The sequence below is a fragment of the Myotis lucifugus genome, unplaced genomic scaffold (assembly GCF_000147115.1).
Source record: "Myotis lucifugus unplaced genomic scaffold, Myoluc2.0 scaffold_124, whole genome shotgun sequence".
Classification (NCBI taxonomy): domain Eukaryota; kingdom Metazoa; phylum Chordata; class Mammalia; order Chiroptera; family Vespertilionidae; genus Myotis; species Myotis lucifugus.
Genome location: NW_005871172.1, coordinates 2,357,234 through 2,382,359, shown reverse-complemented (window position 1 = coordinate 2,382,359; position 25,126 = coordinate 2,357,234). Strand labels below are relative to the sequence as shown.

The window sequence follows — 25,126 nt, the reverse complement described above, 5'->3', positions numbered from 1 at the left end:
AATGTCTTCACTTCAGTGATGGATATAAATGTATGGGCATGTCTCTGCAACATGACCTGCATGATTTCAACACTGCAGAGTTCCCACCACCCTTTTGAAGTTAGGAGGGATCAGCTTCCACGCCAAGCTGACAGGCACAACCAAAGTGTGTAGGTGTTTTGTGTATCCACAAAGGCTGCCTGGTTCTTTGAAAGGAAGGAGGAGCTGGCTCTAGAGACCGCTGGTTTGTTCCCTGAATAAACTAACCTAACCTCCTTTTTAAAAGAATATGACTTGTTTGAAAATGTTTTCCCCAGTCACAAATCAATCCTTTGACAAATTTTAGAAAATATAGACAGAAAGAAGGTCACCCATGATCTCATCACCTAGACATATACCTTTGTATGTGCTCCTTCCTAGCTTTTTAATTTTTTTCCTTCTATTAAAAAAAAGCTATGATTTTACTGTATTTAGAAATCTGTATTCTGCTTTTATCACATCCTATGAACACAGAAATTTTCCTATGTCATTAAGACTTCTTCATTTGAAACAGCTGAATAATAGTCTCATCATACAGATATAATTTTTTCTCATATCACCAACTGTTCAAAAACTATTTCCTGGCAGTGTGTGTGCCAGGCTCTGCTTTAGATGCTGGAGACACAGAGTGGACAAGAGAGACCTTACCCAACAGTGCTTACACTCTAGAAAGATGAACATTCTTCGTAACGCTGGACATTTCAGGCACCCTCCCCACCCCACTGTTATAATAAACTAGAAGCCCGGTGCATGAAATTCATGCACAGGGGGTGGGGAGGGCGGTCCTCAGCCTGGCCTGTACCCTCTCGCAATCCAGGACCCCTCAGGGGCTGTCCAATGGCCAGTTTAGGCCCCATCCCACCTGTCACAATCCAGGACCACTGGCTCCTAACTGCTCACCTGCCTGCCTGCCTGATCACCCCTAACCACTCTGCCTGCCTGCCTAATCACTCCTAACTGCTCACCTGCCTGCCTGATTGCCCCTAACTGCCTCTGCCTCGTCCCCCACCACGGCGGTTTTGTCCGGAAGGACATCCGGAAGGTCGTTCGGCTGTCTGCTCTAATTAGCATATTACGCTATTATTATTATAGATACATCTTTGAGTATAGGCTTTTTCTGCAATTCAAATGATTTCCTTGGCTTAAGTCCCAGGGGTAAGATGACCAGAGCATGGTCATTTTTTAAGGCTCCTAACACAGATGGTTAACATGTTTTCACTGTCAGAGTCCATCCATCATCTCAGTTTGTTGGTATTAAAGTGTTAGCCTCACCTCCAAATTGCGCACTGAGCCAACCCAGAAACTAGTAGATTTAAATGAGTATAGCAGAAAGGTTTATAAAGAAAAAAATCTCTAGGCCTACAAAGTTTTTCTTACTCTTCCCTGAAGCCTGGTCAGAGCACCCTGCGTTCTGGTGTCTGGGGTAAGCTGGCACTGAGGCTAGAACAGCCTGACTCCCAATAAGCCAAATGTGCAGCAGGCAGAGCCAGGCTGCTCCCTGGTCCCAGCACCCTCTCACCCCTCCCAACCACCGCCAGCCTCAGACTCCCAGCTCCTGGTTCTAGGCAAGTTCTATATGCCCTCATTTGGCAGGCAGCATCCTGGTCTTTCCAAGACATGAGCATCTGGATAAGGATGGGAAGCAGGCTCCCTTAACACCTGTTTCAGAAATCCTTGTACCACGTTCAAGGGTTGAGCTTTATTTACACCCAGCTCCTTCAAGAGAGGCATCTCCATTCACCAGTGAATCTGGAAACTCAAGCTCTAATCTAAGTCTGCCTCCTTTCCACCTGCAGGAGAAAAAGGCCCTGCTCATAGTGGGAATAACAATAAAGCAACACCCTTACCACTATCCACTCTCATTGCTTAAGGGTTCTCCAGTCCTAAAGCCTTTCCTTACACATCTCAGCTATTAAGACCGGCCACCCCATCTTATGAATGAGGAAAGGGCTCAGAGAGGTTAAGTGACTTGTTTAAGATAACTCCATCAATCAGTGACAAGACTGGGACATGAGTCCAGGTCTTCTATTTCTAAATGGCATTCTCTTTGCATGATAACCTGCTGTCCCCTTCCCTTAGGGGCCTGTGGGGCTGGAAGCTTCCTGGCTGGTGACAGAAATCCCTAAAGACAAGGCAACAGAAAAATAGCACCATCCACTGCTCTCCCTGCCCCTCCCTCGCTCCCTCTCTCCCTCCTTTACTCCCTGTCTCCCCTGTGCCAGGGCCAGGGTCTGACTGACAACACCAACGTGACTCTCAGTAACCCCCAAACAGCCTCTGGTCCTATCACAAGGTCAACTGGGTGGAATCAGGCAAAGAGCAAATCTTCTATGTGCTTGGAGCAGCATCCAGCATCAGCAACCAGTTCACATACTAGTACACCACACAACCTTAGTAGCAACTCCTGGGCTCCCCACACCCAACCTGTACAAGCTTGACAAAGCCCAGAGTCTTGGGTAAGTAAATCCTGAGCTGAATGGCGTAGGCACTAAGATGAAGTTTACTGGTACATTCTAACATTAGAAGAAAGGTAGTTTTTAAAAGTGGACAAAAACACAGCTGTCATTGCACCAAATATAGAGGTAGCTTCCTAAAGTTTCCTCCCTAATATGAATGCTGCCCTTTTTGCCAAAAAAAGGTATTAACCACAGCATCATTAGCATCATTTCCTGCATTTACATGAAGCCTTAAGTGTAGTCACATTTGTCACCGCATTGGACCCTCCCAAGTACCCACTGAGTTAGGCAAAGCAGGCATTTTTATCCCCATGTTACACAATAGGAAACAGGATTCGGGTTATAGGATGGTATTGAACACTAAATTTAAAGGAAAAAAAGAGACTCATATATTGAGAAAAGAGATGAACCAAAGTAATGCCTCCGAAATACTGTTTAACATTTGATCATGTCTGATCAGACTCACCCAACTTGCTAATGGCAAAGCTTCTGGTTCAGCATTTTTAGAGCAAAGGAGGAAATTTAGGTCCTTAGGCTGTTTTATTTCATTTAATCTTCCCAAGTACCCTGTCGGGCAGGCTGAGTCTCATCACACCACGCCACGGGTGAGGAAAGGGAGGCCCAAAAAGGGTAGATGACTTGCCCACAAGGACAGTCAACTCCTGCGTTCCTGCATCTCGGTCAACCTCCTCCTGATCTCTTTCTGCTACTCCAGACTCACCCTTACCAAACCAAGGCTGCCTATTAAATGCTGGAGCCCTCCACCCATCTGGAGACTGCCAAGTGTTCTCCCCTTTCCTGCTGTCTCCCCACCCCTTACCCCAAAAGCACCCCTCCTGCTCATTTCCTGATTTTCTAAAACTCATGTAGGATCTCATGTACTATAACCCTGTTGCAGGACATATTTAGCAGGCACAGACAAATCCCCCGAAATACCTGTTCTTAAACCTGAATTGCCACCTTGCTCCTTGGTAGTGATGGAGATGGCCCGGCTAGAAGCCAGGCGGCTGGTCTCAGGGAGCACAGAAACTCTCTCTCCTCCATACAAGGGCTTCCGTTTCTCTTTAGGCCCCTGAGAAAGTAACTTGGCAAATGAGGCCAAACATAGCCCTCGCCTTTATCCCCCTCTTCTCCCAGGAACAGCCCCTCCATGCTGAACAGCAGCCAGTCTCGCCTGGGAGAGGACCAGGTAGCAGGGATGAAGGTGGCAGGGAAGGATGATCCCCGAGAAGGCGGGCCACAGGTAACCATCCACATAAATCAGCACGTCGTCACAGGCCCCGGGCTGGGAAGGGCTAGGGTTAGGCCCTAAAGAAGCCCGACAGCAAACACAAAAGAGAAGAGAGTGAGGACCAGGGAGAAGTGGAGACCGCTTGAGCTCAATGTAAGGAAGAGCCCACCTGCAGCCACAGACAGGATTAGTCCAAATGCACACGGGTCCTGTAGTTTCTTGCAACGTTTTTGCAAGACTGATTTTCCACAAATAGAGATTTTGACTACAAGGTGAGCAGGGACTCTGGTTGGTTAAGCCTAAAGGTTCCAATTCCTTAGCATGGCAATTTGGGGGGCATGGCAAGAAGCCGTGGAGTTATGTGAACGGTGCTGGGGAATGGAGGTCAGAGTCCCCTGGTGAATCTGGCTTTCTGACAGTGGTGGTATTGGTACGCTGAGAGTGCGGCAAAGCTTTAGCTCTCACCGGGCCCATGTTATTAAGAGAAGAAAGGGTTTCAGATGTAAGAAAAGCTTCCGGCCTCAAGCCTCAGGAATAACTCTATCAAGGCTCTTCCCATTGGCGTGCTCGGCAGCATGTGCCACTCTGGACCTCCTGGCTCCTCAGTGTGGCTCCCAGAATATTGCAGAAGAGTCACCACTGAAGCTACTTTCAGCACTGCCTCCAGGCTAGTTAAGGCACTTACTATCTTTGTTCCAAATCCCAGTGACTCAAGAAAACCAAGGATTCTGGGTAACTTAATGTGCTCTTAGGTCCCAAAATCAGTAACTGAAACGCCAAGAACAAAACGAATTGCCTCCCCATCTTCTTCCGTTTCCACTTGGGCTACAGAGTCAAGAGATACAGCAGCCAACAGTTGAAACAGCTTTCCACATTTCTTAAGCTCCTTTTGTTTTATTTTACTTAACACTTTTACAAAATTGCTTATTTAGTGCAATGTCAGCGTGGTCATGTGGCATTTCCTGAGAATCTTACCCAAGTGGTCTTTGGAACTCACACTATTTTGAAAATGTCAAAATTTTCAACAGCTCACTGCACACGGGAGTTAACTCTGACAGGCCCTTCTTCCAGAAGCATGGGAATCAGGCCTTGATGAGACAACATATGGTCCCCATACTCTCTCCAAGTGGAAACACAATGCTAACCAGCCTCCTTCAATATCTGCCCTTAGCAACAAGTCAGCCCAGAGCCTTGGGGTCAGAAGATCTGGGCTCAAACCAGAGCAAGCCGCTTCACCTCTCAGCCTCAGTGCTTTCATTTGCAAATAAAGAATAATAATATCTGACCAGCCGGCATGGCTCAGTGGTTGAGCATTAACTTATGAACCAGGAGGTCACAGTTCCATTCCTGGTCAGGTCACAGGCCCGGGTTGCAGGCTCAATCCCCAGTGTGAGGCGTGTAGGAGGCAGCTGATCAATGATTCTCTCTCATCATTGATGTTTCTCTCTCTCTCTCCCTCCCTCTCCCTTCTTCTCTGAAATCAATAAATATATATTTTTAAAAAAGAATAATATCCTCCTAAAAGGTTGTTGTCAGGATAAAATGAGGAAATATACATTAAAGAGCCTCGCACAATGCCTGACATACAGAAGGCATGCAATGAACATTTGCTAAACCTGACTGTACCTTGGTTATGGTGATGACTACTGGTGTCTAAATTTTAACAGGGCAAAAATAGAATGAGCCTCCTCTCCCCACTCCCGCCAAACCTGATACTCCTCCTCCAGGCGTCCTTATTTCCGTTAACAGCATCAGTCCAAGCTTTTTACCTTGGCTTAGAACAGCGGTTCTCAACCTGTGGGTCTCGACCCCTTTGGGGGTCGAACGACCCTTTCACAGGGGTCGCCTAAGACCATCGGAAAACACATATATAATTACATGTTGTTTTTGTGATTAATCACTATGCTTTAATTATGTTCAATTTGTAACAATGAAATTGGGGGTCACCACAACATGAGGAACTGTATTAAAGGGTCGCGGCATTAGGAAGGTTGAGAACCACTGGCTTAGAAGATCCTAGATGACTTGACCCCTGCCTAGCTCCACCTCTTATTGTACCGCTCTCCTCCTTCCCCAGTCACACTGACCTCCTTTCTGCTCCTTGAATGCCAAGCTCTTTCCTACTTAGCAACCTTTGTACCAGCCGCTGTCCTTTCAGCCTGGATGCTCTTTCCTCCCCTCTCATGACTGGTTCCTTGTCATTCAGACCTCAGCAGAATCATCACCATCTCAGAGCCCTTCCCAACCACTCTCTGAAGTAGGCTCCCAGTCACGTCACAGCACATCACCCTACTTTAATTATTACTAACTGTTATTTTTCTTACTTATAAATGTTTTTGCTATTATCAGTCTCCCTGACTAATGTGTGGTCCAGGAAAGCCAGGACCTTGTCTGTCTTTTCACTGCTTTCATCAGTCTATAGCAGCGGGTAGCACTATTATATCCGTTGAATGAATGAGTGAGAAATGACTAAGGAGACTCCCACCTTAAAGTGAGGCCATGCCTCCAAATAGGCTCGCTAACCCTACAAAAGTCTGGACTCAGGTAACAAAGAGACAAGAACCTAAAAGGTCAGAAGCCACAGAAGTCAGTGGCTTTCGGCTCTGACTGCCAGAGGAAGGAGCAAGGAGACACTGACATGCCAAGAACGCTTCGTCCTTGGCTCTCTCCCAACTGTTACAATATAATTTGGAGAAATTAGCCCTCCTCTGCAACATCCCCCACCTCTGCCAGGGAAAGCTGGTACCCTCGGAGAGAATCAAAGAACGGAATGCAAACACCAGAGCGGAAATTACTGAGTGATTAAAAACACGTATGAGGATAATACAAACATTACCTGGATCTCCCTTTGGTGAACTGGGAGAGTATTTGGTGTGAAACCTACAATTTGGTGACTGATTATATACTCTCTCATAATGCTCTCTACTTATTTCAGGTGTGTTTGTTCCCCTCGCCTCTCCCCTATCTCCAGCAAGATCCTAAGTGCCCGGAGGGCCGGGAGCAGTCCTTCCCTTGTTTCTCCGGTCTCTCCTGCAGCACAGAGCAGTGATACCATGGAGCAGGCACTTGAACTCCTTTATCTCAACAGCCAGAGCACAAACACACATGGCCTTCAGGGAGAGGCTGTGCAGAACCCATCTCATTTTCTGATGTCAGCAGCCCCGACCTATCAGATTCCTCAGAGAGAGCGGGCGAGGCAGGGGCCCCGGGGCCCTGATAAAGGGTCCTACACCCAGGCTGAGACTCCACCAGACCAAGGAAGAGCCTTCCCCTCTCCCACCACACCTGACTCAGTCGCACACCCAACTAGGCAGAGACACTGAAATCCAGCCAAACCCCAGACCCACCACCTGGAGGGCCAGTCCTTAACTGTTCTCCTCACCCAGAGGTGCCAAAAGGGGCAGAGCCTGGCACAGACGGGGCGTAAGAAAGTCGCAAAATTAACTGAGATAACGTAAAGCTCTCACATCTTGCAAAGAGGAAAGTTCTGTCCTTTCCAGACTCTGAATTCAACAGACGGAAGTCATCAGCATGACTGAGAAAGCCCTCTATTGCACTAGGCTCTCCAGGTGTTTTCAGATCCACTCTATGGCCAACAAAGTTCCTAAATCACCCCTCCTGACCAGTGACCATGCTGCAAACCCGTCTGCTTCCCGAGTTCCCACATGGGGCCCCGGTACTTAGGGTTGCTACTTGCTAATAGGATGTTTTAATTATGGCTTCATAGGATCTCGATAATCACGAAAAGATTAAAGGCAAACGCCTGATAGAATGAGGAAATCAAACCCAGATAGCCTCCCCTTTCCTAATTCTCTTTTATAGATGTGTCAGGGAAGCAACGCAATAGGAGCTGAGGTACAGCTTAATTACTACCAAACCAGTCCCAGCCCCCTAAGGGGGTGCTGGGAGGAGTAGCCTCCCTGTGTCTTGGTTTCCTCATCTGTCCAAGGAGGGGTTAGTCTCCCCATGTGGAGAGGCCACCGGAGGCCTGCAGAGCATAAACCCCCAGACCAGTCAGTCATAGAGACTGGAGTTCAAATCCCCGCTCTGCCATACACTGGCTGTGCACGACCCTGAAGGCGTTAGTGATCTTTCTGAGGGTTGGTTTCTTTATCTGAAAAAAAGAGAAGACCACTGCAACCTGACAAGATTGTTGTGAAGAGTGCCGATAATGTGTCTGGCCTACAGCAAACACTCAATCTTCAGTGCCTGTTAGATTTTTCTTGTGCTAGCTCTAAAACTCTTCTCTAATCGAGTTGTTTTATCTTCTTCCACGTTGCCAGCTCCAGTATCATTAGCCCTCCACAGAACAGCAGCTCAAGAACACATTCTTCCTTTTGAGTTAAGGCACCACACAAGCCTCCTGTTTAAACTTCTATTTAAAGAACAAGCCTGCCAGGCAAAGTAGTTTAAGATCAAGAGGCGCCTTCCTTCAGCCACACTTCTGTCCCTCGCTGGGTTGAGTCCCATGGTTCAGAAAGTGTGGCCCAAGAAGAAAAGCCTTCCACCAGGCTGTGCTCAGCTAGGAACACACACCCTAGAGAAGTTTTAGAACCGCACAGGAAGCATGTTCGATCTCAGAGAACACCCAGTTTTATGCTTCTGTTTAATACTCTCCAGTAAGTGAGGTTCGTTAAGTGTAAAGTGAGAAGGCTGGACCAGGCAGGCGATCTTCTAGCTACAACGTCTGAAGGTGCTGAGGTTCATCTCAGACTCCTGCCAGAGTCACAGACCGAGATGTAACAGCACTACACATACGTGAAAACACAAAGGAACCAGGCGGGCAGCTGTCCTCCCCAATGTCACTTGCCAACAGAATATCTATCCTTTGTAACGACATCAGGGAGGTGCAGCTAATGATACTTTTGTCCTACTTATTCCCAATTAAAGCAGATTATTGTTTTTTAACTGTAGGCACTCCCAACTAAAGCCATAGAAAACTCCCTTTCTCTCTGTCATGACTTGGGTTTTCATGAATCGGACTACATCTCAGCAAACCGAATCCTTAAGAAACCAGTACAGGACTAACCTGCTCTCCTGTTCTCGCTGGGGAAGGCAGCAGACACACTCTTTCCTTGAGCTTCATGTTGGCCTGATGAAAACCCCAGTCCAGGTCAGACATGGGGGGAGGACCTGGGCATCTGCAGAGGTAAAGCGCGAGCTCCCAGTCCACCTGCTTGCTTTCGATTTCGGTTCTGGAGCAGCTGCCTCCCAAGGTGTTACAAATCTAGCAGCCACTTGCTCCTACTCATTCATTCTATTTCCTCCCCGCCCCTGATGCAAAATCTGGCAACGGTGCAGGAACACAGTTCCAGCTCTGAGTCACCACCCCACCGTGGCCCAGCGGAGTGCTGCTGGGGGTGAACTGCGAGGCAGGTGCTGTGTGTCTCCAGCCTTGATGCTTCTGTTCTTTGAGGCTCGGGTTGGCTGTGCCTCTAGAAATAGGACATAAGAAACACCCTCCCCTAACAAGCTCTGGAGTCAGAAGGAATTGCTCTGTTCTGCCACACTGGCTGAAATCGACCCCACAGCAGAGCCTTTGATGGAGAAATGATGGCTCCCATATCACTACAGGTGTAGCCCCCTTTTCGAAAGGTCAAGTTACACCTCTCACTTTCATGAAAGACCGACATTAATGAGTACCTGTTTTTGCTAACTGAAAGAAATCCAAAGAGGATGTTCGCTTCTACGGAAAAAGGTGAGAAGCAAAAATAGCGCTCAGCATTTGTTTTGCAGGGAGCTGTTGCAAAGGCAGCACGCGCCCCAAGTGAGAACCTGTGCTTTATCTCGACTTATCTTGTGCATTACTGCCTTTACTATATGGTAGTGCTATTTTAGGTTTTATGAGTTATTTGGTGTGATTTGATAAGTTTTTTGGGGGGGGTCTTGGAACACCCCAAAAATTTTCCACATAGCCGTAACCGGTTTGGCTCAGTGGATAGAGCGTCGGCCTGCGGACTGAAGGGTCCCGGGTTCGATTCCGGTCAAGGGCATGTACGTTGGTTGCGGGCACATCCCCAGTAGGAGATGTGCAGGAGGCAGCTGGTCGATGTTTCTCTCTCATCGATGTTTCTAACTCTCTATCCCTCTCTCTTCCTCTCTGTAAACAATCAATAAAATATATTAAAAAAAAATGTTATTATAAAAAAAAATTTTTCCACATAAATTAATGGTAATTACTTCGCTTTACGCTATTTCATCTTACGAAAGGTTTCATAAGAAAGCTCTATTTCAGAGAGCAGGGGAAACCTGTATTTCACACAGTGAGGGCCAGGAAGGGTTGAGCAGTTAAAAGCCACTGTACCTACTCCCCCTCGTAACAATCTATGGCTCTTTCGTCACTGTTTGGGATGGTTAAGGTCCAATCAGCATCGATTTAACCCTGTGGCTCTCATTCCCAGAAAAGGCCTGGAAAGGAGAAAGTGAGAGGGATCAGAAGGTGAAACTAAGAAACCAAAATGCCTTTACTGCCTGTGGCTTTATCCCCACAGCCTAACATCAACACTGTGGCTCTTTGCAATCTAGGTCTAGATGCAAGCACCATGCGGATTTCACAGCTACATTCCAGTGCTTACATAGTGCCTGGCACACAGCAGGTGCTCAATAAATATTTGTTGAATGAAAAAAAACAATACAGGCAAATTTTATTGAGTCTACTTGGAATGACAGGTTTACTAAAACCTGTACCAGCATTTTTTTCCCTTTTAGAAATCTCCGTATCCTTCATAACTCCTACTACTGCCTGTAGTGAATGTTCTACCAGTTTCTAAATCAGGGGTCCTCAAACTACGGCCCGCGGGCCACATGCAAATACAAATATTGTATTTGTTTCCGTTTTGTTTTTTTACTTCAAAATAAGATATGTGCAGTGTGCATAGGAATTTGTTCATAGTTTTTTTTTTTAAACTATAGTCCGGCCCTCCAACGGTCTGAGGGACAGTGAACTGGCCCCCCGTTTAAAAAGTTTGAGGACCCCTGCCTAAATGCTCTGATGACTTGCTGTGAAACTAATAAAGCTCAAGTTCTAAGGCCCCTCACTTTCACAAGCCCCGTCTCAGGCCTCAGGAAGGGCCCTAGCAATGTGTTGGCATACCTTCTGCAATTTTATACATTTTAAAAGAAGTCCTCCCAAGACATATAAACGTCAAGCACCACAAAATATAGATCTGCCATAGCAAAATGATCACGTGCCATCCTGACACGTCAGCCGAACAACACTTGTTTTAGCCACGGAGGAGATATCCCCAGCCTGCAGACACATTCTCCTCAATCACAAGTCCATTGTTGTAAAGACTGGAGTAGGGTTGAGAACACAGACTCCATTCGTCCAACATGTAGTCAGCCCTATTATGGGCTTAATACTCAGTGCTTTGGGGTAAAACAATGTTTAGAACATAATTATCCCCACTGAACAGGAACTTACAATCCAGACTAGACCAGTGGTTCTCAACCTTGGCTGCACATTAGAATCACCTGGGAATCTTTTTAAAATCCTGATTTCTGGGCCTCATCCTCCGGAAATTCAGTTTCTTTGTTACTAATATTGTGGTCCCACCCCATAACAAAGAAACAGAATTTCCGGAGATGAGGCCCAGAAATCAGGATTTTAAAAAGATTCCCAGGTGATTCTAATGTGCAGCCAAGGTTGAGAACCACTGGACTAGACGGACATGGCCATATATAGATACAAATAAATATGTATTTTACATATTGAACATAAATACAGGGGTGGGCAAAAGTAAGTTTACAGTCGTGAGTACGCAAATCAGAGTTTATTCTTGTATTATTACTTATTGTATTATCTTCCATATGAACAAGTGTAAACCTACCTTTGCCCACCCCTATAATATCAATATACATAACTACAGATCAGAGGAGGTGTCATAATAGAAAAGTAAAGCAAGGCACACCTACTTGCTGAGTATCAATCTGTTAGCTACAACAACCCTAGAAGGTATATCATTTTACCTTCATTTGCAAACGAGGGCATTGAGGCCCAAAGGAGTCAAGTGCCTTCCCAAGGTCACATAACCAGTAAGTGGCAAGGTCAGAATTCACGCCCAGATCTGCCTGATTCCAAAGTGTGGGCTTGTTTATAGTGACTATACTTCAGCCAGTGGCCAGTTGCCCTACAGAACCTCCAAAATGTCTGGGGAGACGTGCTGCTTTCAGGGGTACAGGAACCACATTTTGCACCAGCAGAGGTCGGAAGCTTCCAAAGCCCACACGCCTGGGAGTGGAGGAACAGAAAGTGCCATGAGCTTACTCATCAGGTGTATAGGCATTACCTTTGTTCACCAAGCAACACCCTAGCAGGAATGGGTGACAGCTACCCGGGAGCCAGAAGAGGCCACGTGAGAGGGTGAGAGGGTCCCGCCCTGCGGCCCTGCCTCCAAACTTCCTGGTCCCTGCTGCCGAGTCAGTCATGCTGGGGCATAGCTCCCAGTCCACTGTCTCCGTCACACACCCGTTCTGGCTCCTACAGCCTCCTTATCTCTCACCACCTCCCTATACCCTTGGCTCCTGCCATACTTAATTATTCACAAGTCCCCAACTCACCCTGTCTTCCTACCTCTGGGCTTGGGCTCCTGCCAGCCTTTTTCCTAATGAAGTCTGCCCGCCCAGCCAGTGTGGCTCAGTGGTTGAGTGTTGATCCATGAACCAAGAGGTCACCAGTTCGATTCTCAGTGGGGGTACATGCCCGGGTTGTGGACTCAGTCCCCAGTAGGGGGCATGCAGGAGGCAGTTGATCAATGTTTCTCTCTCATCGACGTTTCTATCTCTCTATCCCTCTCCCTTTCTCTTTCTCTAAAATCAATAAATAAAATATAAAAAAGTAATTTAAAAATTCTGCTCAGCCTTCAAGGCCCCTTCTCTTCCCAGTGGCCCTTCCCAATCACTCCAGGCTGCTCTGCTTTTCTTTGTCCTCTTACACTCAGCATGGAAGGCTTACACTCTCCATACAGCAACACTCCCCACCAACTCTTTTCATTTTACCTCCCAAAAACGAAGCACTACGTGTTATAGAAGGGCACAAACAAAAAAAGCAGAAGCTCCTTTCTTGCCTCCAATTCAGTGTCCATCTCAGAGGCAATGCCTTTACGTTTCTTGTGAAATTTTTATGCATTTAAAATTTTATCTATACATCTTTTTGAAAAAAATTATAAATAAAATAAAACTGTATATATTATTCTACCACTTGCTTGTTACTTTACATATCTTAGATTCTTCCACGTCTGTATGCAAGGATGAACATAGCAGCCTCCTGCACACACAGCTCTGCCAGGACCCCCAGACCAGACCAACCAGAGGGAGATGACCCTGGGAGCCCATCCCCAGATACTAAATCTTCACCAACATGGTGTCAGAGATTTTCAAAATTATACGGGGGGGGGGGGGGGGGTGTCCCCCCAAATTAGTTTTATTTGAGCCAAAGTTTAAAAATAGGAAAAGTTCATATAAAAATCCAGCTTATCTTGGAAAAATGAAAACTGTGGCAACACTGGGACCCCAGGAGAGGTGGAATGGCACCTTCAGTTCACCTCAGTCCCCGCCGCTCCCTACTGCTTCCCACTGGCGAGGGTGTACGCCTCGTGCTATTTATCATCACACCTGCCTTTCTGATTTTCTTACCGAAGAGAAATTTCTTTGCATCACGATCTCAACCAGAATTGGGAAAACAAAAGATAAACAGAGTTGGCTGCGCATTCCAAAAACAAATTGGAGATCATAAACACAGTCTGCTTTTCTGTACAGACATCTGAGTTTGCAACCCCTGTCTTATACCAACACCATCTTTTAAAAATAACTGCTTGTGATAGGTATTCAGGAAGATTAAAAGCCCACAAGTACCAGATGATCAGACCTGAATAATACTGTATTATCCCCCCCCCGCCCCCCCGCAACAATGACATAGGACATAGTATATTCATTCATTGATGTAACAACTATTTGAGAGCCAACCAGACGCCAGTCTCTAGTGTCTTGCACTGCCTACGTAACCAAGAGGGTGGGGGATGTTCAACAGCATAGTCTCTATATCCTGTCAAAGGTCAACAAAAGGACAGAGTTTTTTCAGATTTTCAGATTCGTGAATGAGAATCTGCTTTCTTAGTCAAGAGCATAAATTCTCAGTTTATTAAGCCAACTTGAGATCTGCCATCAACTTGAGACCTTTCACCGTAAAGGGTAACCCTTGCTTTCCAGAAACCAGAGGATTAAGAGTTTCAGAGCTAAAAATGGCCCAGAGCTCACCTCACCCAATCTCTGTGTTTTACAGACGAGGAAACCAAGGTCTGGGGAGGTTAGAGAATTGCTCACAGTCATGGTTATTACCAGCCATAAATTAATGCTAATTCCTGGAAACAAGGATCATGAAATAAATCATACATTGTTTTAAAACTAATTTCCTGCCTTAAACAAAATCCATTTCCCAGTGACTAATTTCCACGAACAAACATGAAAAATATATTTTAGAGCCGGGAATTTTTTTGTCCAGTCAAAACACCTTGCACAGAATTCCAGGGCTGTTGGTCTGGATTCGTGTGGCATATGAAACACACATGGGGGAGAAGGCCATTTGAAGAGAGCGGCAAAGACTGGACAGGTGCATCTACAAGACAAGGACTCCCAAGAATTGCCAGAAACTACCAGAAACAAAGAGAAGGGCATGGAATGGACTCTCCCTCAGAGCTTCCAAAGGAGCCAACCCGGCCAGCACTTTAATGTCAGACTTCCGGCCTCCAGAATGATCAGAGGACACGTTTCCATTGTTTTAAACCACCAGGCTTGTGGTAACTTGTTCTGGCAGCTCCAGGAAATAACATAGAATCTGTATTAGTTTAATGGCATTGATGTATTACAAACCCAATTAGTCAAAAGTGTAGAAAAGCTGTCACCAAGCCAGTAGGTCCTTGGGACTCACTTAATAGTAAAAGAAGGGAGGTTAAAAAAAAAAAAAAAAAAAAAAAAAAGGTCTATTTTGAACTGATCAGACCCCATCCAAATACTGTGTTCACCTCTGGTGACCACACCTACAGGCCAGAGTGGAAGCTGGAGCACATCTAAGAGAGACAAGCCCTGACTGTGAAGGGCACCAATGGGTCAAACCTCGTCACGGAAAGAACTGGAGTTTCATGGCCTGAAGGTTCAGGGCACATGACCGCCGTCATCTTTTCAGAAGGGCTATCACGAGGAAGAGAACTTTGACTTGTTCCCTGAGGTCCAAGATGGCAGAACTAGAATCAGTGGGTCAAGTCACTGGGAGACATTTTCAAAGAATTATGTGTCAACAATGAATGTCACAGCCAGAGTGGCCTCTGAACATCAGACTGGCTGGCTGCCTCCTGTTGGTGGAAGTTTTCAAGCTCAGGCCAGAAAACTATTTGGCAAGATGTTGCTAAAGAACGAACACAAACCCCAGGCTTGAAGTCTGCTCTGTGATTCTATTAAGCCATGAAACACACCATTTAGCAGTTAAGTGAGTCAAGAGATTTCTGAAACACCCCTGTATTAGGAGATATTTTGGTGGGAAAACAACAAAACAAGGCCCCGTACAGAGCTACGATTTAGAACCGATGCCCATCTCCCAGGAACCTGGCCGCAGGAGCAGGTGGTCAGCCCCATAGTGGAGGCTGAGTTAGGTCCCTTTAAGCCCTTTCTCGCAAGAAGTTTACACTGAGGCTGACAGTACCTATGTGAAGCCTTTTTTTTTAGACACGCAGCTTTGATAGTCCAGTGTGACCAGTCTCCATTAACAAACCACTGGGTCCATTTTCTGAGTACCTGCCATTGGGAGTAACTGCTTGAAGTGCTTGCACATACTACCTCGAACGTCACTTCAACACTGCGAGGGATTATCATCTGAGGGAACTGTGGGTAAGAGGGGTTAAGCCATTTGTCCAAGGCCATACATTTCCGAAGGATTTAGGATTCCCGTTGGAATCCAAGTCCAGAAGCCAAACTCTTTTCTTGCATCATGATGTCTCCTCTGCACTTCAGGAATTTAATCTGTTCCAGGTCAGTATCAATACCAGGCCACTGGAAAGCAAACAGGTGGCTTTCCCTCTCTGGGCCTCAGTCCCCTCATCTGTAAAATGGGAGAAGGTTGGAGATGATGAGCACAGGGAGCCCTTCCAGCTCTGACACGGGGAGCTGCTCGACTAGGTTCATTTTCTCCACGTCACCTGCACACTGGTAGGGCTGAGAAAGTGGTGACAGGGGAGGGGGGCATTCTCTAGTACCAACCACAGGGGAGACCACAACCAGTAACTTTCCCCGTGCTGCCTCGAGGTCCGAGCAGTCATGGAAGGAGGAAACCAAGACCAGGCACAAAGTCGGCTGCAGGCGCTCACTCACAGGTGTGCAGTGTAGAATGACCCACATAAATCCTGACATTTAGCACTTCACTCCATAAACCGGGCTGTGCTGTAAAGTATCAGCACGCAGATCTGAGGGCCAGCGCTGCCAGAGCCCGGGGGACAGCGAGAGGAACTCAAGCTCAGGGTCTTTGTTTGGAAAAGATCGGGCTGTCAGCGGGGTGTGAGAGGTAAAGCAGCCCAGCCACATTCCAGGGGGAGGAGCCTCCTGCAGCTGCTCCCACAGCCTGGGTGCTAGCCCTGCTGCTTCCTCACACACCCGCTCAGGACCTGCTATTTCCCAACTGCCCCGCTGAGGGTATTCTAACAATATTAACCGACCAACCGCACAGGGGCACTGGCCCCGCATCCCTCACGACCTGGGAAGGGGTCCACCCCGCCCTCAGTGCTGGGGTGGGAGAGGACATCCGGGCAGGGAGGGGCGCTCTCTGCCTATCTCACTTCTAGTAAAGGGTGAAGTGAGATGACTTCGGAAACCCCCTCCCAAGCCCATTTCCTTCTCAATTTCCTCCTGATGCCCATTCCGGAAGGGAGCCCAGGTTGAGGAGCACACCAGGAAGAAAGTGCCTGGCCCGCAGGACCCTGAGTGCCCAGACCTTCCAGTGAGCAACCACCGAGCCCAGGCGCAATATCCTGACGGACTGGCCTGGTTTCAGTCCAGAATTTCTTTCCTTTTTGTTTTGGTTGGATGGGGGACAAAGCAGGACAGGCGAGGGGACGGAGCAGGGAAAAGGCATCAAAGTGAGAAAAGGAAGCAGGACTGGGTCCCAATCACAGCTCCGCTGCCAGGGCGGGCTCTGTGCAGGACCTCGAAATGCTGCCTGGCATCGAGGAGGTGAACAACGAGGGTAGCTGTCCTAATCGAGGTCCCCTCTCCCTAAAGAAAACCCACCAGCGCTTCCCATCCTAAATTGAGTGCCCATCATGCCAGGGTGCCAGACTCCTGGTAGCTCGTGAAAATGTGTGTGGAAGGAGGGGTAGTGGATAAAGAACCACTAAGATAAAAGAGAGAGATATCTGTAACCGTAACTTCAGTGAGCACATCCTATCATACGCCAGACACTCTGCGGGCATTGTCTCCTGCCTTGTTTTATCCCAGGGGGGGTAAGTACTATTATCTCCATTTCACAGATGAGGAAGCTGAGGATGAGAAATATTACAGGGCTTGTGCAAGATTACACAGCTCGGTGGGGGCAGAGCCAGGATCAGACCTAGGTCCCTTGACTCCAGAATTGGAGACAAAGGTTGAAATATTCCCCCTGCAGGTAACACGGCAAAACTGTATTTCCAAGGCAAGAAGGAAACTTTGGTATAGGGTAAGGGCTTCCTAGAAGGAGCCGTTCTTTAGATTATTAGAGTTTCCATGTTCTGAAAATAAATCACCAGCCTTCCACATCCCTGTCTGGAGGTCACAGCTCCCCGGTGTGGGTACTCGCTGGAAGCCTGAAGGTTAGAGCCCAGAACTTGCTGGTGACCTTTAACCCAGAGCGACTCTCACTTTTGAAGAAACTAAAGGAAATCAAAGCACAAAGCTCCTTGGCTCCTCACCATCCACCTCTCCGCGCACCCCCTACTTTGCAGACAGCCACAGTCTCTGATTCTGAATCACACATTTAAACTACACGTTTCCAGATCCACACTCGACTCCCCAATGTCAAACAGTATCACCGGGGAGGGATGCAGACAGCAGAGAGCTCAGTGAATCACCTTCTCCGCTAGTGATGGTATCTGATGCATGTTAAACACTTCCCTGCAAATCCTCAAGTGCCTATTAATCAGTGAACCAAGAACACAGAGGGCGCCAAGGGAAAATCTGCCATTGCAGGGGATAAAGCAAATTGTGAGACGCCTCCTTACCGAGGCACAAACACTTCTAAACCCAAGGTGAGGCAGGGATGGTAACCGCCCAGTCACTGAGACACTTGGTCCTCCTGGCCACAAAGCAAGACATTAAAGAGCCCTCAACTAAATAAAAGAGGCAAACCCACCTCTCCCCAGCCTCATCTGGGCACTGCCTGGGCCAAGGACAGAATTGGCCAAAACTGACTGAAAGAAAAACCTGGAAAAGTCACTTGCTCTTGCAGTGCTTCACTTTCCCCTTCCCTATAAAACGGCCTTAGAATTCCATCAGCGCTCCCCAGCTCTCCAGATGAAACAAGGTACATACTGGTCCTGCCCCTTCTCGTGCTAAAGACCCTCCCTGGGAAAGCTCAGGGTCCTTCCCAGCTCACACACTGCCCTGGTGATGACTCCTGAGCTGTATGTCCTGCGCTGTCCACTCTCGGGCCCTGAATCCCTAGATCCAACGGCCTTCAGGACACTTAGGGCCACTAAATCAACACACTGCAAAATGGAACCCTTCCCATCCCTTTTCCTCCTTTATTCCCCACTTCCTAAAACCACCATCTAGTGATTTTCAACCAGGGGCATTCGGACAAAGAGCAGTGATATTTCTGTTGTCACGATGACGAGGGGCACATTTAGTGGGCAGGGGCCCCAGGTGCTAAACGGCACTGTCCTGCACAGTGAAAACCTGTCCCTCCCCAAATGCTGGAAGACATCCTATCGCTTTCCCTCAGTCCCTCTCAGTCGCTGAAACCGGCCAACTCTACCTCTACATCACCAATGCAGCCCACCCTCTCCACCCGCATGGCACCCCCACGCTCACTGGAGGACTGCAGTGGCCTCTAGGTCGCCATCCTTTCCCTGTACCCACTCGCCACCTATTCCCGATTAACTTTCAAAGTCCTCCACACAATACCTGTAATACCCCTAAACCTACAAACTGTGACTCCTTGCCTTAAAATCATCCAATAGCTCCCCTCACTTTCTGGATAAAGGCAAACACCACCCTTTATCTGTTTCCTGCCTCATGGCTCACCTCTCTCTCATGGATACCCCTGGTGGTACCTCAGTGTCTGTGCACAGTGCTCTATTTTCTTGAAGGCTGTCTCCCTGTCTCTCTGACTAACTTCTATCTTTCAAGACTCAGTGCGAGGGTCACCTCCTCCGAGAAGCCTTCCTAGACGTGAGGTGGAGTTAAGTGCCTGCTGGTGCCCACTGGGGTCACAACATTGACCATCTTATTCTGATTGTCCTGCCTGCCCTATCGCTCTGCCAGCTCTGACTCTCCAGCACCGTGCCAAGTATACAATATGAGCTTGAAAAATAGCCAGTGTATTAGAATTTACAGCTGACAAGCAGCCTCACCTGCGGTATAATGACCTGGAGAGGCAGTTACTGCCATTATTTCCAATTTACAGAAGAGGAAACCAAGGATCCAAGAGGTTAAGTTCTTGTCCAGGTTCACATGGCTGGCTAAGGGGCGGAGCCACACGTGAAACCAGGTTCTCTGAAGGCAAATTCTTTGCCTATTGCCATAACATCACTTTACACGAAAGGTTATAGAACAGATATCCAGTTGGGTGTGGGAGGTGTCATAAGCCTGCCTTCTGTAGACCCCGGGGTAACCTCGCCTGTAAAATCTGAGCTCTGCAAACCCATCCACATCATGCAGCTGCACAGCACCACTGGGGAGGAGGGGTGTCCCCTGTCCTGTGCTCTTCAGGCCTGGGTGGAGGTAGGGTGGGGGTAACTTAAAAACCCATGCACATCACCCAGTCGCATAACATCATTCATCCCCCATCATCTACCCTTCCTTCACCCCAGTCATACCATGCAGTACCCCCAAAGCCAACAAAAGAGCCTGGTTTTACTACTGGAAACAGCCGCTCTCTGCCTGCATGCAGCATGATGGCTCCACGTGCCGGCTGGGTGCAGGGAGAAACAGCGGAGGACTGGAGGTAAGTGGTAGCATTTAAAGTGGCCATGCGTTAAGTGCCAGTCACTTTAAATGGGCTGCTCACAGAGAAGGTGCGTCAGCCAAGACTTCTGAGTGGCCGGGAGGGGGGCCGGAGAGCTGTGAGCGGGCGGAGGCCTCCCAGCTGTCCCGCAGCGCCACCTGAAAGGCTGCTAGTTCCTAATTACTTTCGCAGAGTTTTCATGAGCACCTCGCATATGCCATTTTGCTCCAGGAACATAAAGCAATTAGAAATGGGGTTTCAGACTTTAGAACTCTAACCGAGGCTGCAGTGGAGCGCACTGCCTTGTGCACACGCACATTTGGCTCAAATGGGAATTTCAAAGGTGATTAAGGAAATGTGCGGTTTGGTTCTGCGAGCCTCTCACGGGGCGAGGAAGATGATAAATGCTCATTCCAGGGCTCTGAGGGCAATCACTACCCACTTCAGCAGTGTCATGGAGATATCACCATGACAACCACCAAAAGGCTTCCTTCCTCCATGGCAAAGACAATAGAAATTTTAATTAAGGCCATTCTTTTTTTTTTTTTTTTCTGACCAATGGAAGAAAAACATCAACAAAATGTTACCCAGAAATACATGACCAGGAACACTTTCAGAATTCAAATATACTTCTTGCGTCTTTCCAGACTCACATGATCTGCCCCCATCTTCCCAAAGCCCAGCCTCCTGCCCTCAAAAACTCCAATTTTATAGATCTCATAAATTTACATTTGTCTAGATCTTTTATCAAACATTATAAAACCAGGTAAACACTCTAATGTAATTTTCTGACTGAGAAGAGGATTTTAGTCATTTTTCTTTCAGTCATAAAATTCAAAAGGTCTGACACGTTTTTATAAAGTGCTTCGAATAAACTCTGAGACAACCCAAGATTCCACGAGGGCTCAGTGGCCTTTGGGCAGAGGCCGATCTAGATTCGAACACATGCTTTGTTTCTCTGGGTGACTGTGGGTTAGTTACTTAACCTCTCTGAGCTTTAGTTTCCTCATCGGGAGGAGAGAAGTACTAATGCCGACTTGGGAGCATTGCCAAGGAGAAGCAGTGATAGCCGTAACACGCCCACACTTTGCTATCAATAAATGGCGGCAGCCGAAGCCGGTTTGGCTCAGTGGATAGAGCGTCGGCCTGTGGACTGAGAGGTCCTGGGTTCGATTCCGATCAAGGGCATGTGCCTTGGTTGCGGGCACATCCCCAGTGGGAGATGTGCAGGAGGCAGCTGATCGATGTTTCTGACTCTCTGTCTCTCTCCCTTCCTCTCTGTGAAAAATCAATGAAATATATTTTTTTAAAAATAAATAAATAAATAAATGGCGGCAAGCATTATTATTACTTTGCCTTATTTAGCCCTGAAAGAATGAGGAGGGCCTTGTGCATTCTTCCCAGGAAATGTCTCTGGCATGTGCTGGCCGCTCTCCCTTCTCACAGTCCTAAATTCAAGCTTTCATCTCCTCCCACCTGGACTATTCCAACAGCTCCTAACTGACTTCCTTGCGTCTACCAGTGGTTCTCAACCTTCCTAATGCTGCGACCCTTTAATACAGTGCCTCATGTTGTGGTGACCCCCAACCATAAAATTATTTTCGTTGCTACTTCATAACTGTAATTTTGCTACTGTTATGAATCGTAATGTAAATATCTGATATGCAGGGTGTATTTTCATTGTCTTCGACCCACAGAGGTTGAGAACCGCTCTCTCTAGTTCACCATCCTCATGGCCACCCAACCAATATTCTAAATCCAGATACGTGTCAGTCACTTTGATCTGTATAAACTTCTGATAGGACTTTTATGGAGAAAAATACAGCTTTACTGAAAAATATTTTAAAGGCCTAAGTCAGTGGTCCGCAAACTGCGGCTCGAGAGCCACATGCGGCTCTTTGGCCCCTTGAGTGTGGCTCTTCCACAAAATACCAACTTCTGCGCATGGGCCACGAAGTTTCAATCGCACTGTACGTGCGCGCCCGCACGTGGTATTTTGTGGAAGAGCCACACTCAAGGGGCCTAAGAGCCGCAGTTTGCCGACCACTAGAAGTGAAAGGAGAGTTAGAAAACCCCACTGTCATAAAGATGTTGATTCTTCCCTAAATTAACCTATAAATTCAATGTGAAAACTATCGATAGGATTTTTTTGTGGATCTGGCAAACCACTCTTAAAATCTAAGTTTAAGAGCAAAGGGACAAAAATAGCCAAGAGCATTTCATCATCGTAGAAAGTGTCATTCTAGATTAAATAATGTTTTTGTTTCAATGAGTTTATTTTGGAGTAATGTGGTCAATATAGACTAAAATTTAGCACAAAAATAGGTAAGTGGAGAGATAATATTTCAATAAAAATACCGACAGGTGGCCTCAGACTAGAGTTGAAGAAAACGGGATGAGTTTCTCTACCACCCCAGTGTAGGAAGGGGAGGCGGAGAAGAAAAGTGAGCTGGGAAAGAGGTAATAATCTTTATCAAAAGCCTAATGTGTCTCAGGCACTGTGCAATGTGCTTTCCATAAGATTTTCATTTAACATTCACCATGAGCATGTAAGGTCGGTAGCAGTATTTCTGTTAAAGATTGGGAAAACCTTGAAAAGGATAAGTGATTTGTCCAAAGGCAAAGAGCGTGTAAGTGGTAAAGAACCTTGTTCTCTGGGATTTCGCTTTATACCACACTTGTGAGCTGTTCCAGGCCTGCTCCTAGCAGCCCCAGACGTCAGCCGGAGAACAGAGCGCCCGGGCGCCAGGAGTGTCCAGGAAAGTGCTGGCAGGCTCACTGGGGTGAGTGGAGGGTAGAGGGCAGCACCTGGTAGACCGGGTCCTCCCACCCTCACTCCCCACTCCCCCTTTTACCTGGAAAGCACCTGAGCCTTACTTTCAGACAGGCACACGTGCACGCACACAGTAAGCAGGAAGGCCCCAGAGGCCAGAGCTTGCCACTTGCAGCATGAGAAATCCAGGTCCTGCTCCAAGTTGCCAACCTAATGTGTAATGGGGAAAGAACTTCCCACATTTAAGCCTCTCACAGATGTAAATCCTCAGCTTTACTCTAATTGCTTGACAGCAAATTCTGCGCTCAAGCATATAGTCAGAGCTCAATAAATTTAACTTTGCTGATCCACAAATCCTGTTAAAAAACAAAACACACACACACATACATATGGTCCAGCCAGCCCTTGGCTCAAGTGGAAAGCAGGGGACTCCCATGAATTCCCGTTCTGCGAAGGCCTTGTAACTTCCATGAGGTATTTTACTGGGTTACAAGTAGACCATGAAATGCTGGCATCGGCAATTATTCTTGGATAAATAAAATGGGACAAATTACCTGAGGGCACAGTCAGCCCTCTACATTTCTTCTTTTATTCACATTCAATTTAACATAACTATCCATCACCACCCACCCACCTCCAATCATCTTTTCCATGTAAATAAAGCTGAGTGCAAAACTGTGCACAACACTGTGATCAGTCACAACTGGTGGTCCCTGGAGTGATTCAAAGGGCAGGAAAGAAACAAGAGGGTGAAAGGCAGGAGGCTGCCAGGAGTAGCTGGACTCTGACACCAGCTCAGTTCAGGGGCAAACACTTGTGATGCCTCTCGCTTTTTCCCCCCTAAAATCCTTTATCTAGAAAAAAATTTCAAACTAGTTCAGGGGGCACAACATATGGGATTCATGATGTTCTTCTTGATTAACCCAATGGAATATATATTTTATGACATAGTTTATCTTCAGTTCCCTACATATAAAAAGTAAACATACCCCTTAGAGAAAAATAGAAAAACCTAGAAAATTAGATGGCTGAGAAAAAATAATCGGATCTAGGTCCACCGACCAGACAGTCAACTGGGACCTAAATACTTAATTTTGTGCTAAACTAAATACATTTTTTTCAGTCAATTCTAGTGAGGATAAGAGTTGTATGGGATTTATCTACTATTCCCTAAATTCCCCCATTAGCAATTCATTTATTTGGGTAAGTACTGTCCCTCCCAGCCTGCTTTCTCTCTGTCTGTCTGTCTGTCTGTCTGTCTCTCTCTCTCTCTTTCACCTTTGAGACATAGTTCATATGTCAAACAATTCACCCACTTAAAGTGTATAATACAATGGCTTAGTCACACTTGTGCAACCATAACCCCAATCAATTTTAGAACATTTTCATCACCCTATAAAAAACAAAGACACACACCTTTAGTCATCATTTCCCACCCCTCCTTCAGCCTAGGGCCAGTGGTCGGCAAACTCATTAGTCAACAGAGCCAAATATCAACAGTACAACGATTGAAATTTCTTTTGAGAGCCAAATTTTTTCAACTTAAACTATATAGGTAGGTACATTGTTATTAACTTAATTAGGGTACTCCTAAGGCTTAGGAAGACCCACACTCAAGGGGCCAAAGAGCCGCATGTGGCTCGTGAGCCGCAGTTTGCCAACCACGGGCCTAGGCAACCGCTAATCTACTTTCTACCTCTATAGATTTCCCTATCCTGGACCTTTCATATAAATGGAATCACACACTATGTCATCTCTTGTGATTGGCTTTTTTCATTTAGTACAGTGGTTCCCAAACTTATTTGGCCTACCGCCCCCTTTCCAGAAAAAATATTACTCAGCGCCCCCTGGAAATTAATTTTTTTAAAATTTTAATAGCATTAAACAGAAAGATATATGTATTAATGTTTCTACCTTTTTCGTAAAATATAGTAAAGAAAGGTGTAAATTAGAAACATTGAAGTTTGAAATTATGAAACTATTTATTGAACTCAGAATAGAAAGGTAATACAAAAAAAGTTAAAACAAATGCACCTGTGGCCATCACCGCCCCCCTGGATCGCTGCAGCACCCACCAGGGGGCGGTAGCGCCCACTTTGGGAATCACTGATTTAGCATAATGTTTTCAAGGTTCATCCTTGTAGTATGTATCAGTATTCCAAGTAATATTCCATTTATCACCAAGTAATATTCCATTGTACATATATACCACATTTTACTTATCTACTTATCAGTTGGAAATTTCCACTTTGGGGATAGTACTATGAATGCTGCTGCTATGAACATTCATGTATGAGTTTTCAGTGGATATGTTTGCATTCCTCTTGGGTATAATATCCAGGAGTAGAATTCATGAGTCATATGCTAACTATGTTTAACCTTCTGAGGACCTGTAAACTGGTTCCCAAAGTGGCTGCACATTCTCACCAGCATGTATTACTACCTACTTCCAGTTTCTCCACCCACAC

General features: G+C 46.6%; 1 protein-coding gene across 8 annotated transcripts in view; it reads right to left on the bottom strand.

Annotated features, from left to right (window-relative positions):
- PLEKHA7 (pleckstrin homology domain containing A7) overlaps positions 1 to 25,126 on the bottom strand; it is a 134,125-nt gene that overhangs the window by 88,535 nt on the left and 20,464 nt on the right. The gene's annotated exons all lie outside the window — the stretch shown is intronic.